The following is a 13,912-nucleotide window of genomic DNA, read 5'->3' as shown; positions in this document are numbered from 1 at the left end:
CTAGCACCTCGCTAAGCGAAGCAGTAGCGAGCGGGACAGTAGCTTGTTTCTCTGTTTGTTCTCAGATCTATTTTCGTGTTTGATTGTGACATGTTTTATACCGCATCCATGCATTGTTTACCTGTTACTTTTAACCTGTTTGTTGAGTTTGTGTGAGGGATCATATGACTCCTGAAGAGATAGTTCGTGTGGCATTCCACTTTATTTGTGGGATACCGTTTGGAGATTTATTCCGATTACCTGTGCTGACTTGCTTTCTTTGATGGTGCCAGCTTGAGAGATCTCTGGGTTTCTTGATTCGTTAGTTGTTGTTACTCTGAATCTTTATCCGTGGGGTAGATCTTATTCCCTTTTACATCTTTTAGCATTTTACCGCTTTCTTAGCTGGAAGACCTCAATAGGAGGCAATGTTTTTTTTGTGTTTACTTTTATGCTAAAGACCTCCATGAAGAGGAAATTGACAGATAAAAGGGATTAGTAATCAATCCCCTGTTATTCAGTGTGTCGTTCTTTATGCTCACACTACGTGTCGATTCTTCAGAAAAAAAACCCAAGATCTTTTGTTCGGTCGGTCAGTGGATAGGGTTCCACCTTTCTGAATCCCCACTTTTTGTCATGAGCTCACCCTGTCCAGGGTTAAGAGCTATGAGGTCTTATCCTCATTACCCTGTTAATCTGCTCACCCTGACGTTCAATGTCAGAGGTTAAGAGCCCGTTTGATTACCCTTCCATGGCTTATTTGTCGAGGTTGATATGACCCCTCTTGACTAAAGCCCTACCCATGTATGTTCGAGCCCCTCGTTGGTATGTTTACTTTATGCATGTTTGTTTTGTATGGTGCGATCGTCCCCCATAAGATTGCCATGACTTCCTTTTTGCATGAGCATCCATAAAACACAAACAAACTCATTGATTTTTCTTCTCCTAAGAACACGTTAACTCCTTCTACTACAGGCAAGTAAGTCTCCAAAGGTCGAGCATCCGGTAGATTGCGTAGTAACGTCGTTCATCTAAAAAACACAAAACAAACAAAAATAGGTAGCCGGACTACTTTTTGCTCTGATTCTCATGAGATACGTAGGCATAAGACGCGATGTCTTAGCGAGCACATTTCTCTTTAACCCGTAGGTAGCCGAGCTACGAAGACTCTGATTCTCCTATTCAGATAAGATACGTATGCAGTGGATGCGACATCCGTACGAGTCATTTTCTTTTGAGCTCTCTTTTAGTAAGTAGTACATTAGATAAACATACACACTTTTCCCATCCCTTCAATCATGTTTTCACAAATAAATTTTCACAAAATGCCAACCTTACAACAAGTGTGAAAAGGGCTCCCTAGGAGTACCTAGGATGTTTTGGGTGCCTAACACCTTCCCATTGCATAACCAACCCCCTTACCCAGATTTCTGACATTTTTACTAGTTTTTGATTCGATAAAACTTTTAGGTTTTTGTTCGCTTTCTAACCATTCCTTTGGATAAATAGAAGTGCGGTAGCGACTCGACTTGTATGATTTACCTTGGATTTAGTCAATATCTCTAATGGTAACGAATACCCCGCTACAGAAAAGTGGCGACTCTGCTGGGGAAGTTTGCCTAGTGCGTTTTGCCTACTTTCCATATTGTGTTGTATTATTGTGTATATTATTTTGTGACATATTTTTGTGCAATTTGGGATTACTGTATTGTATGTAATGATTGAATTGCTTGAATATTAATTCCTTGTGTGCTTGGTGATCTTTGTGAGATGAGTTCTATACCCGAACTCAAGTGCACTTAGGATAGGAGAATGGCATAGTCTTGTTGACTTGAGTGGAGTTATTCCTTAGCAATTTGACTTGCAAGTCCATTCACTTGGTTGAGGTTATGTTGGGATCAATAATGTCACACAAGTAAGTTGTGGTTAGACATTACTCTTCCCAATATAGACCTTAGAAGCCAAGGACCTTAGTTTACCAAACCCATCTTGGCCTATGCTTAGGATGTAGTGCGAAGGTCGTTCAAGTGTAAGATTTGATACGATTGTTACGCGATACTACACTCATAAGAGTCTCTCTTGAGAATATTGTTGGAATACGAGTAGTCGTTTCTCCGATAATATCCGAAAGATGGGATGATGACTATGGGAACCTCTTGTAGAACATGTTTGGCAGGTCTAAACCATAGTACATTCCCTTTGGGGTGGTTCTTAACCTAAACTCCATGCTCGTGACTTGCAACAAATCTTTGATTCATGGTTGATCCATTCATGTATCCTTAATATCAATGGAACTTGGGTGTTGATAAGGTGTAAACCATAATCCACCAAAATGGATGGTTGATATTAAGGATAACATGATCCATCCCATGACCTTTGTTTGGTGTGCTTTGCTTGATCCTTGAGTGTGATTGTTGCATTCATGCATTCATGCACCCATTTGCATTCATATCATCAAAATAATGAGAAAATTTTCAAGGAACTTAAGAGGTCTATTTGCAAAATATTCAGACATGGAAAGACAAAGAAGGAATACAAAGAAGTACAGTTTCAGACAACCAGACTCGAAAAAGTTAAGGAATTTGACATCTTATGTATTAGATCCCTTGGGTTTCAAGGCTCATTTTGGGAAGCTTCTTCCTCTTCTGACTACTCAGGTGGATGAAGGATTGATGAGTGTATTGGTGCAGTTTTATGATCCTCTGTATCGTTGCTTCACGTTTCCGGATTTCCAGCTTTTGCCGACGCTTGAGGAGTATGCTTATCTTGTGGGCATACCTATTCTGGATCAGTTGTCGTTCAGTGGCTTGCAAAGGGTTCCTACTTCTCAAGAGATAGCTGATATGTTGCATATAGATGAATCTCTGGTTGGTGCTCATATGACTACCAAAGGTGGAATTCAAGGTCTCCCCTCTGAGTTCCTCATTGCTCAAGCTATTGTGTATGGGAAAGCCATGAATGAGGACGCCTTTGAGGCCATATTTGTACTTCTCATCTATGGGTTAGTGTTATTCCCCAACATCGACAAGTTTGTGGATGTGAACGCTATTAGGATTTTCTCTACTCTTAATCCCGTTCCGACTCTGTTGGGTGACGCTTATTTTTCTTTGCATATGAGGAATGCAAAGGGTGGTGGCGCCATTGTGTGTTGTTTGCCTCTGTTGTATAAGTGGTTTATTTCTCACTTACCTCAGACTGTCACTTTTAAGGAGAACAAGGAATGTCTACGGTGGTCCACGAGACTTATGTCTCTCACTAATAATGATATCTCTTGGTACAACCGTGTGTATGATGGGATGCAGATTATTGACTCTTGTGGTGAATTCTCCAATGTGCCTCTTCTTGGTACATATGGTGGGATTAACTACAACCCTGTTTTGGCGCGTCGTCAGCTTGGGTCCCCCCTAAAGGATAAACCTAATAACATTCTGTTAGAAGGCGTGTTCTTTCAAGAGGGTAAAGATCCCCAAGGATTGAAAGCTAGAATGGTCCGCGCTTGGCGCAAGATTCATAAGAAAGGAAGGAGGGAGCTAGGTCCGAAGAATTGCATTGCTTTGGAGCCTTACACTGCTTGGGTAAGTAAGAGAGCGTCTGAGTATCTCATGCCTTACGAGTATCCGAGACCTACACCTATGATTATGGCTGGGCCTTCAACCCTCCCTAATCAAGGAGTAGAGGAGTTGAGAGACGAAGACCGTTCACGTGCCTGGATCCGTGAACGTCAAGAGTTGCTTCAGCAGATTAAGGAGAAGGATGCGTTGATTGAGTTTCTTGAGCATCAGGTTATTGATGATCCTAATGATGCATGGACTTCTCTACTTCCTCAGTTTTCCCGGTTTTGGAAGAGGAAGTACAATCGACTCGCCAAAGAGAAGGCGGATATGGAGGCAGCCTATGAGGAGGAAGTGAAGAGGCTTCGCGCATCCTATCTTCCTGTGTCCCGAGCATTAGATGATTGTTTCTAGGGATCCATAGGATGATTATTTTCCTTTCCTCTTGTACATGATTGACAATGATGTACTTCCTTTCCCTGATATTATTTGATGAGATATTTCCATATGTGATAAAATGCTTAATATTTCCAAAATTTGCAAATAAAACTCTAAAGTTCCTTTGAAATAAAAAACAAATCATATGCACAAGCATTGCATGCATCATATGCATAAGCAGGTTCTGTTTCCGGTCCCTTGCCCTGTGGTCTAACTCTGTGTCCTTCATTTATTTTGAAGACAAGCTGACTCACCGGTACTACACTAGAGCCAACATTTCAAGACTGATGGATCACTTAGAGTAAGAGAATCGCGAGCTGAAAGAGGAAGTGGCCAGATTGACTGCCCTAATGGAGTCATTCATGGCTGCCCAGAGCCAATCTTCTCCGACACCTTCAACCCCTCCCCAGAGGACAGTTATTTCTGAAACTGTCTCCCCTACTGTGCCCGCTGCTAGTATACACTTTGTTCCAACAGCCATGTCAACCGGGTTCCCGTGGGGGATGCCTCCCAATTTCATGCCTGGGGGTCCTGTTCCCACCTTTGCTTCTCTGCCGGCATCTAGCCCGGTCCTTGTTGTTCCTCCTCCTGTCGTGCATACTTTGCCCAGAGTAGACGACACCATCTATCATTCTGAGCCGTCTGAGGGTCCAGATGTTTATGAGAAGATGGATGCCATGAATGATCAATTTCTTGAGCTTCGCAAGGAATTGAAAACTCTCAGAGGGAAGGATCTTTTCGGCAAGTCTGCAACCGAACTCTGCTTGGTTCCAAATGTGAAGATTCCTGTGAAACTCAAGGTCCCTGACTTTGAAAAGTACAAAGGAAATACTTGTCCTCTCAGCCACCTGGTCATGTATGCCAGGAAGATGTCGACTCAAACCGATAATGACCAACTACTCATCCACTACTTTCAGGACAGTCTGTCTGGTGCCGCTTTGCGTTGGTATATGGGTTTAGACTGTGCGAACATTCGATTCTTCAATGATCTTAGCGAAGCCTTCGTCAAGCAATACAAGTACAACATGGATATGGCTCCCGATAGAGATCAATTGAAAGCCATGTCCCAGAAGGATAAAGAAACATTTAAGGAGTACGCCCAGAGGTGGCGAGAGATGGCAACACAGATCGTGCCTCCGCTAGAAGAGAAAGACATGACTAAGATCTTTTTGAAGACCTTAAGTTCTTTTTATTATGAGCGGATGATTGCTAGCGCTCCTTCGGACTTCACCGAGATGGTAAATATGGGAATGTGTTAAGAAGAAGGGGTCCGTGAAGGACGGTTAACTAGAGAAGAAGGCTCTTCTGCCAAACGTTATGGGGTGTTTGCAAAGAAGAAGGATGGAGAGGCACATGCTGTGACCTCCCATGAGAAACCAAGAAGACCCTCTATGAGGAGGAAGACTGTGCGTCCCTCCAGTAACCAGCACCAGGTGGCTCATATAGCACCTGTCTTTAGAGATAATCTACAGTACCAGCATCACAACAACAATCATCAACCACAACAGCTCCGTCCACAATAGCAGGTCTACCAGCCTCGCAACAGTAATCAAAGCAGCACAAATTACGAGAGGAAAAAGGTCACCTTCGATCCTATTCCAATGACGTACGCAGAGTTATATCCCTCTTTGATAGAGAGGAAGCTGATTACTCCGAGAGACCCACTGACTATACCTGCTAACCCCCAGTGGTGGTATAAGCCCGAGTTACATTGTGTTTACCATTCTGGTGCTCCCGGCCACGACGTGGAGAATTGTTACCCTTTGAAGACCAAGGTTCAAGACCTTGTGAGGTGTGGAATTCTATGTTTTGAGGACGTAGATCCTAATGTGAAGAAGAACCCATTGCCCGAACATGGGAAATCTGTCAACATGGTCCAGGGTTGCCCTGGCAAGTACAAAGTCAAATATGTCAGTCATATTCAACAATCGCTGGTCGAGACGCACCGTTTGTTATGTAACTACAGTCATTATGAGCATGACCATGATAGATGTCGAGTCTGCTCTGTTAACCGATTGGGTTATTGCCAAGTGCGCAAGGATGTTCAGGAAATGCTGGATGAAGGAGTCATTGAGATCCTCTGGAATAGAAATGTTGATGAAGATGCTCTTGAGGTCAATGTGATTTCTCCGGTTTTCCGGACCCCTGAGCCTGTTATTATCAAGTATGATGGCAGCAAGAAGAAGGTTTCTCCCGTTCTGACCATCAAGCCTGCCGGCCCTGTACCGTATTCTTCTGAGAAAGCGGTTCCTTATCGCTACAATGCTGTAGCGGTAGAAGATGGGAAAGAGGTGTCCTTGCCCTCTTCATCTGTTGTTAACATTGATGATGTCAGTGGTTTGACCCATAGCGGTCGCGTGTTTTCAGCTCCGTTGAAACCTCCAGTTGATGCTAGAGGAAATGTTGATGATTTTGTTGAACGCCCGATTGGAAATGATGTAAGCTCTCTGAATCCGGCACTTATTATTAAGCCCTCCTCTGTATTGAAAACTCCTACTTCTGTTGGCCCTAGGGGAAATGAGAAAGAAGACTGTGATGAGATACTGAGACTCATCAAAAGGAGCGAGTACAATATTGTAGACCAACTTCTACAGACGCCATCCAAAATATATGTGTTATCATTGCTCTTAAATTCAGAACCACACCGAGAGGCTCTGCAGAAGGTATTGGATGTGGCATATGTGGATCACGATGTCACTTTGGAGCAATTCGATAGCATTGTTGCAAATATTACTGCTTGTAACAACCTGAGCTTTTGTGACTCTGATCTCCCTGAGGAGGGAAGAGACCACAACTTGGCATTACATATATCTATGGGTTGTAGAGACGATGCCATGTCCAATGTGCTGGTGGACACTGGGTCATCATTGAACGTATTGCCAAAGTCCACACTCTCCAAGCTATCATATCAAGGGCCTCCCATGAGGCAGAGTGGAGTAGTTGTGAAGGCTTTCGATGGGTCTCGCAAAACTGTGATTGGGGAAGTTGATCTCCCAATCAAGATCGGACCGAGTGATTTCCAAATTACCTTCCAGGTTATGGACATTCACCCATCGTATAGTTGTCTCTTAGGCAGACCATGGATTCACGAGGCAGGCGCCGTGACATCCACCCTACACCAAAAATTGAAGTTCGTGAAAAACAAGAAGCTGGTGGTGGTAGGGGGAGAAAGGGCTCTCCTGGTTAGCCATTTGTCTTCCTTCTCTAATATAGATGCTGAGGTTGAAGTTGGAACTCCTTTCCAAGCGTTATCTATTGTTGAGCCTATTGAGAAAAGAGCTCTTTCATTTGCTTCCTACAAAGATGCAAAGTTGGCCATTGAGCATGGTGCAACCACTGGTTTAGGAAAAATGATTGAGTTAGAAGAAAACGAGTCCCGGGCTAGCATAGGTTTTTCTTCTGGTACTTTCAACAAGCAAGGGTTATTCAAGAGTGGAGGTTTCATCCACACTGGTCTAGATGAGGAGGTTGCTGCCGTTTTAGAAGAAGATACAAAGGATTCTGGCAAATTCATCATCCCTGGTGGGGTCTGCAACAATTGGGTCGCTGTGGATATTCCAACAGTTGTCCATAAGTCAACGTAATAATCACTTTGTTTGAAAACCCTTCTCCCATGCCAAAAGGAGGAGTGATGACATTGTTGGCGCATAACTACAATGATATTTTCATTCAATAGATTCATGTTAAATGTTTGTTTTTCCATTTATTTTCCCTTTTCGCTTTTCGCATGAAATTGGTGATCACATAAAACCCTAAAAAATAGAATAAAATCGATCTTTATGCATAATGATTTTCCTTGTTTGAATTCTAAAGCTTTTCATATCCAAAATCATTAAGCAGGTTGATTTCTAGACCCATTGAACATAATGACCCAACACCATCTCCCAATTTTGAATTCCCTGTATTTGAGGCAGAGGAAGATGATGTGGAAGAGATTCCTGATGAGATCACCCAGCTACTTGAGCATGAAGAGAAGATCATTCAGCCGCATCTTGAGAATCTAGAAACAGTCAACTTGGGGTCTGAAGATTGTGTGCGAGAGGTAAAGATTGGGGCACTTCTGGAAGAATCTGTTAAGAAGGGGTTGATTAAGTTGCTACGACAATATGTTGACGTCTTTTCCTGGTCATATGAAGACATGCCTGGTCTAGATACTGATATTGTGCAACATTTCCTACCTTTAAAGCCTGAGTGCGTACCTGTGAAGCAGAAACTCAGAAGAACTCATCCTGATATGGCAGTGAAGATCAAAGAGGAAGTTCAGAAGAAAATTGATGTGGGGTTTCTGGTGACTTCTACATATCCTCAATGGGTGGCCAATATTGTGCCCGTGCCTAAGAAAGATGGAAAAGTCCATATGTGTGTGGACTATAGAGACCTGAACAAAGCTAGTCCGAAAGATGATTTTCCTTTACCACATATTGATATGTTGGTAGATAATACAGCTAAATTCAAGGTATTCTCATTTATGGATGGATTTTCCGGATATAATCAGATTAAAATGGCATCCGAGGATATGGAGAAGACAACATTCATCACACCTTGGGGAACATTCTGTTATCGAGTGATGCCCTTCGGTTTGAAGAACGTCGGAGCCACGTGTCAACGAGCTATGACCACTTTGTTTCATGATATGATGCATAAGGAGATTGAGGTGTATGTCGATGATATGATTGCTAAGTCAAGAACAGAAGTTGAACATGTAGAGCACCTGTTGAAGCTTTTTCAGCGTCTAAGGAAGTACAAGCTTCGTCTGAATCCCAACAAGTGTACATTTGGAGTCCGTTCTGGCAAGTTATTGGGCTTTATTGTCAGTGAGAAAGGTATTGAGGTTCATCCTGCAAAGGTCAAAGCAATACGACAAATGCCTACGCCCAAAACTAAGAAGCAAGTCCGAGGTTTTCTTGGCCGCTTGAATTACATTTCCAGATTCATATCCCACATGACTGCCACATGTGCGCCAATATTCAAGCTCCTCCGGAAAGATCAGTCCCATGATTGGACCGAGGATTGCCAGAAAGTTTTTGACAGTATTAAAGAGTACCTATCCGAGCCTCCGATTCTGTCTTCGCCTATGGAAGGGAGACCCTTGATTATGTATCTGACTGTTCTTGAAGATTTTATGGGTTGTGTCCTTGGTCAGCAAGATGAATCAGGGAAGAAAGATTGTGATATCTACTACTTGAGTAAGAAGTTCACCAATTGTGAGTCTCGATATTCAATGCTTGAGAAGACGTGTTGTGCTTTGGCTTGGGCCGCTAAGCGCTTACGCCAGTATATGTTGAATCATACGACTTGGTTGATATCCAGAATGGACCCAATCAAGTATATATTTGAGAAGCCTGCCTTAACTGGGAGGATTGCCCGTTGGCAGATGTTGTTGTCTGAGTATGATATTGAGTATCGAGCTCAGAAAGCTATTAAAGGTAGTATTTTGGCTGACCACTTGGCACATCAACCAATTGAGGACTATCAGTCAGTTCAGTATGACTTCCCAGATGAGGAGATTCTGTATTTAAAAATGAAAGATTGTGATGAACCCACACTTGATGAAGGGCCAGAGCCTGGTTCCAGATGGAGTATGGTATTTGATGGCGCTGTAAATCAATATGGAAATGGTATTGGGGCGGTAATCATTACGCCTCAGGGCACACATATTCCTTTTACAGCAAGGCTAACTTTCAAGTGCACGAATAATATGGCTGAGTATGAGGCCTGTATTATGGGATTGGAGGAATGCATTGATTTAGAATCAAGCATCTTGATGTATATGGTGATTCAGCCCTCATTGTTAATCAGATTAAGGGTGAGTGGGAAACGAATCAGCCTGGCCTCATTCCATACAGAGATTATGCAAGGAGGATTTCAACGTTCTTTACTGAGGTTGACTTCCATCATATTTTTCGAGATGAGAATCGGATGGCAGATGCCCTTGCTACACTTGCTTCAATGATTATGGTCAAGTTGTGGAATGAAGTTCCCAATATCACCGTGATGCGCTTGGATAGGCCAGCTCATGTGTTTGTAGTTGAAGAAGTGAAAGATGATAAGCCATGGTATTATGATATCAAGTGTTTCCTTCAAAGCCAGATTTACCCACCTGGGGCATCTGTGAAAGATAGGAAGACTTTAAGGAGATTGTCAAGCAGTTTCTACCTCAATGGCAATGTGCTTTACAAGAGAAATTTTGACATGGTTCTGCTCAGATGCGTGGACAGACACGAAGCGGATCTGTTAATGACTGAGGTTCGTGAGGGTTAGTTTGGTACTCATTCCAATGGACATTCCATGGCTAGAAAGATATTGAGAGCAGGCTACTATTGGCTGACAATGGAGTCTGACTGTTACAAATATGTGAAGAAATGCCATAAGTGTCAGATTTACGCAGACATGATTCATATTCCCCCGACACTCCTGAACGTGATTTCATCACCATGGCCTTTCTCCATGTGGGGAATTGACATGATTGGCATGATAGAGACGAAAGCGTCCAATGGACACCGATTCATTCTTGTCGCAATTGATTACTTCACCAAGTGGGTTGAAGCGGCATCATATACGAACGTGACCAGGCAGGTGGTTGTGAAGTTTATCAAGAATCAACTCATATGCCGTTACGGTGTGCCAGATAAGATCATCACTGATAATGGATCTAACTTGAATAACAAGATGATGAAAGAACTGTGTAGTGAGTTCAAGATCGCGCATCATAACTCTTCTCCTTACATACCCAAGATGAATGGGGCTGTTGAAGCTACTAATAAGAACATTAAGAAAATTATCCAGAAGATTGTTGTTACGTACAAAGATTGGCATGAGATGTTGCCATTCGCTTTGCATGGATATCGTACATCTGTCCTCACTTCAACAGGGGCAACCCCTTTCTCTCTTGTTTATGGCATGGAGGTGGTACTCCCTGTAGAGGTGGAGATCCCATCAATGAGAGTCTTGATGGAAGCCAAGTTGACTGATGCTGAATGGGTTTAGAGTCGTTATGACAAGCTGAATTTGATTGAAGAGAAGAGATTGACTGCCATGTGCCACGGTCAGTTATATCAGCAAAGGATGAAGAATGCTTTTGATAAGAAGGTCAAGCCTCGTGTGTTCCGAGAAGGTGACCTTGTGCTCAAGAAAGTCTTGTCTTTCGCGCCCGATTCCAGGGGCAAGTGGACTCCAAACTATGAGGGTCCGTATGTTGTTAAGAGAGCCTTTTCAGGCGGTGCTTTGATACTTACAACTATGGATGGGGAGGATTTCACTCGTCCTGTGAATTCAAATGCAGTCAAGAAATACTTCGCCTAAAATAAAAATAGAATAGCTCGCTATGTTGAAAACCCGAAAGGGCGGCTTAGGAAAAAATGAGCGTCTCGGTGGATTGAAAACCCGAAAGGGCGATCCAGGCAAAAGTTAGACACACACACACACACACACAGATATATATATATATATATATATATATATATATATATATATATATATATATATATATATATATATATATATATATATATATATATATATATATATATATATATATATATATATATATATATATATAATATATATATATATATATATATATATATATATATATAATGATATATGTATCCCGCTAGATTGAGTACCTCACCCTGGGGCAATCTAGGCAAAAATTAGGGATTTGGCAAGTAACTGCATCCTGACAAGACTTTGTTCTACAACTGTCATCCGTCAGAGGTTCTTGCTCATTATCAACCAAAGCTTCAAATACATCGGATTCAGAATTGGTGGAGAAATGGTCATTATGTTCAATGTAGCCCTTTTCCAATATATATCACCAATTTCAAATTTGTAAAGATCTATGGAGTCTTGCTATTCGCAGACTACCATTCTATCAAATAAATTTGAGCCTTTGATTCCTGGACCTGTTTGTGTTAGATACGTTTGTTTGTCAAGCATACCTCATACATAAACCACGCATATACATGCATAATTATAACATTCAGATATTCATGTTGCATTCTTTGCCATATATCGTTGTTTGTTGTCTCATGCTATTTGGTGATATATTTCCCCAAGCAGATGTGTGTGTCTGATCTCTCCATATAGAGTCAGCTCCATAGGCAGAAAGCGTCTATCCTTTCTTTCACATTCCCCACCGGGTTATATCCTCGTGGATGTTGATTGTTTTTGTTCCTTCCCAACACATATATTGGGATGGTTTTCCCCATTGAGTCATATCCTCACTGGGACAAGTCTTGATTTGGTGTGCCTATCTAGTTTGATCCTAGATCGGTCTCTTGAGACTCTTTTCTTGTTTCCCCCGTGGTGAATGAATAATTGCTCAATAATTAGTAATTATTATCCCCGGCGGAGTCTGTGGTTCTCTACCCTCATACCGGTAGTTGTAAACCCTATTTCTTCCCTTTTTGCAGAGTAACTATTTTTGCTCATCCTTAATTGGTGACAGTTATCTTCATCCAATATTCGGTGTTGATATCCTCTCATCTGCGTGGATAATTGCCCTAATTACACAATTTCTCCCCAGCGGGTCATCTCTCGTCTACCCTGTTGTTGTTGGTAACAATTGTTCCTCTCCTGAATTGGTCATCATTATATGCCTAGTTGCGGTATCCCGATGCCTTTTCTTTTCGATCGATTTATCCTTTATTAACCCAGTAACCGGTTGTGGATAATCGCTCATGCGAGTATATTATCTATGTTCTGACGGTAATAGATGATGTATCTCATGCACTCTTCGGTCGAAGCTTTTGTTCTTCCACAGTCGAGTAAGATTCGTATCCCCTTTACGGAGTCGAATATCCATCATATAATCGAGTTTGCTTTTAGCCCTCTTTTGGATGATGAGTGTCTTGGGAATATTCCCCAATTCAAGCCTTGATTGGTCACCTATTATATGCCCAGTAATTGGTATCCCTGGTGTTCCCTCCTCTCTGCTCCCTATTATGACTTTTTGGTCCCTTGTGGAGTCAGAATCCTTGAGTTGTAGTATACCTTTTAGGTTTTCCTCAGACGTTTTGAAGTTTTGATATCTCTCACCCTTATACCGGTCTTAGATATTCATTCTTCCCGAGCATGTTGTATCTCTCGCCCTTTCGTCGGTGTTCAGATCTCGTGTCTCGTTGAGCTTATCACCCAGTAAACCGGTAATACCTCGTCTCGCGGCTTTTCCAGGAGCGTCCTTATGGACATCCCCAGTGAGATCCCTTAGTGGATTGTCTTCGTCCGAATTTTTATCCGAAGTATCTATTGTGGATTGTTTTTGCTGTATTGGGACATTCCCCAATACCTGCGTCTTTGAGTCAGCTCGGGTCTTTCCGATGGATTTATTCCCTTTGGAATTCTGTTCCCCAAAGCTTTGAGTCGTGACCTGCTCGCACATTTTTATCCCTCTTCTATCCCCAGAAGAGTCCCCAGGATCTTGGTCCTATCGAGTGAATTGTTCATATGGATTATCAGTGACTTCTAATTTCTTTGCTTTTCTTGACACATATCTCCACAGAGTGTTACCATTTTTCATGAGGTCTCTTAGGGACCAAAATTCATCTCTTTGTTATTATTTAAGCCCATTCTACCTCGTCGAGATGAAGATTTTAACCTTCCCTTCTCCGGCTAGAATGACCTTAAATAGGGGCATCTGTAAGACCCCAATTTTGGCCCTAAGATCCCCCATGGCATCATAACATTGCATTTGCATAGCCTCAAGGATCATAAGCATCTTGGTTCCCTTTGCCTTTGGGTGGGACTCCTTGTGATTGGGTTGAGATCACCAAGCTTGCTTGAATTGTACATCATTGCTTCTCTTATTTTGTTTACCAACCAAAAGCACAAAGATATGTCACTAACATCTTTTGTTTGTAGCTTGAGCAATCACAAGGCCTGAGCTGTCATGCTCGCTCAGCGAGCAAATCCTTCGCTAGGCGAAGGTTTGAACTATCATGCTC

Source organism: Lathyrus oleraceus, chromosome 6 (genome assembly GCF_024323335.1).
Source record: "Lathyrus oleraceus cultivar Zhongwan6 chromosome 6, CAAS_Psat_ZW6_1.0, whole genome shotgun sequence".
In the NCBI taxonomy this organism is placed as follows: domain Eukaryota; kingdom Viridiplantae; phylum Streptophyta; class Magnoliopsida; order Fabales; family Fabaceae; genus Lathyrus; species Lathyrus oleraceus.
This window is presented reverse-complemented; position numbering follows the sequence as displayed.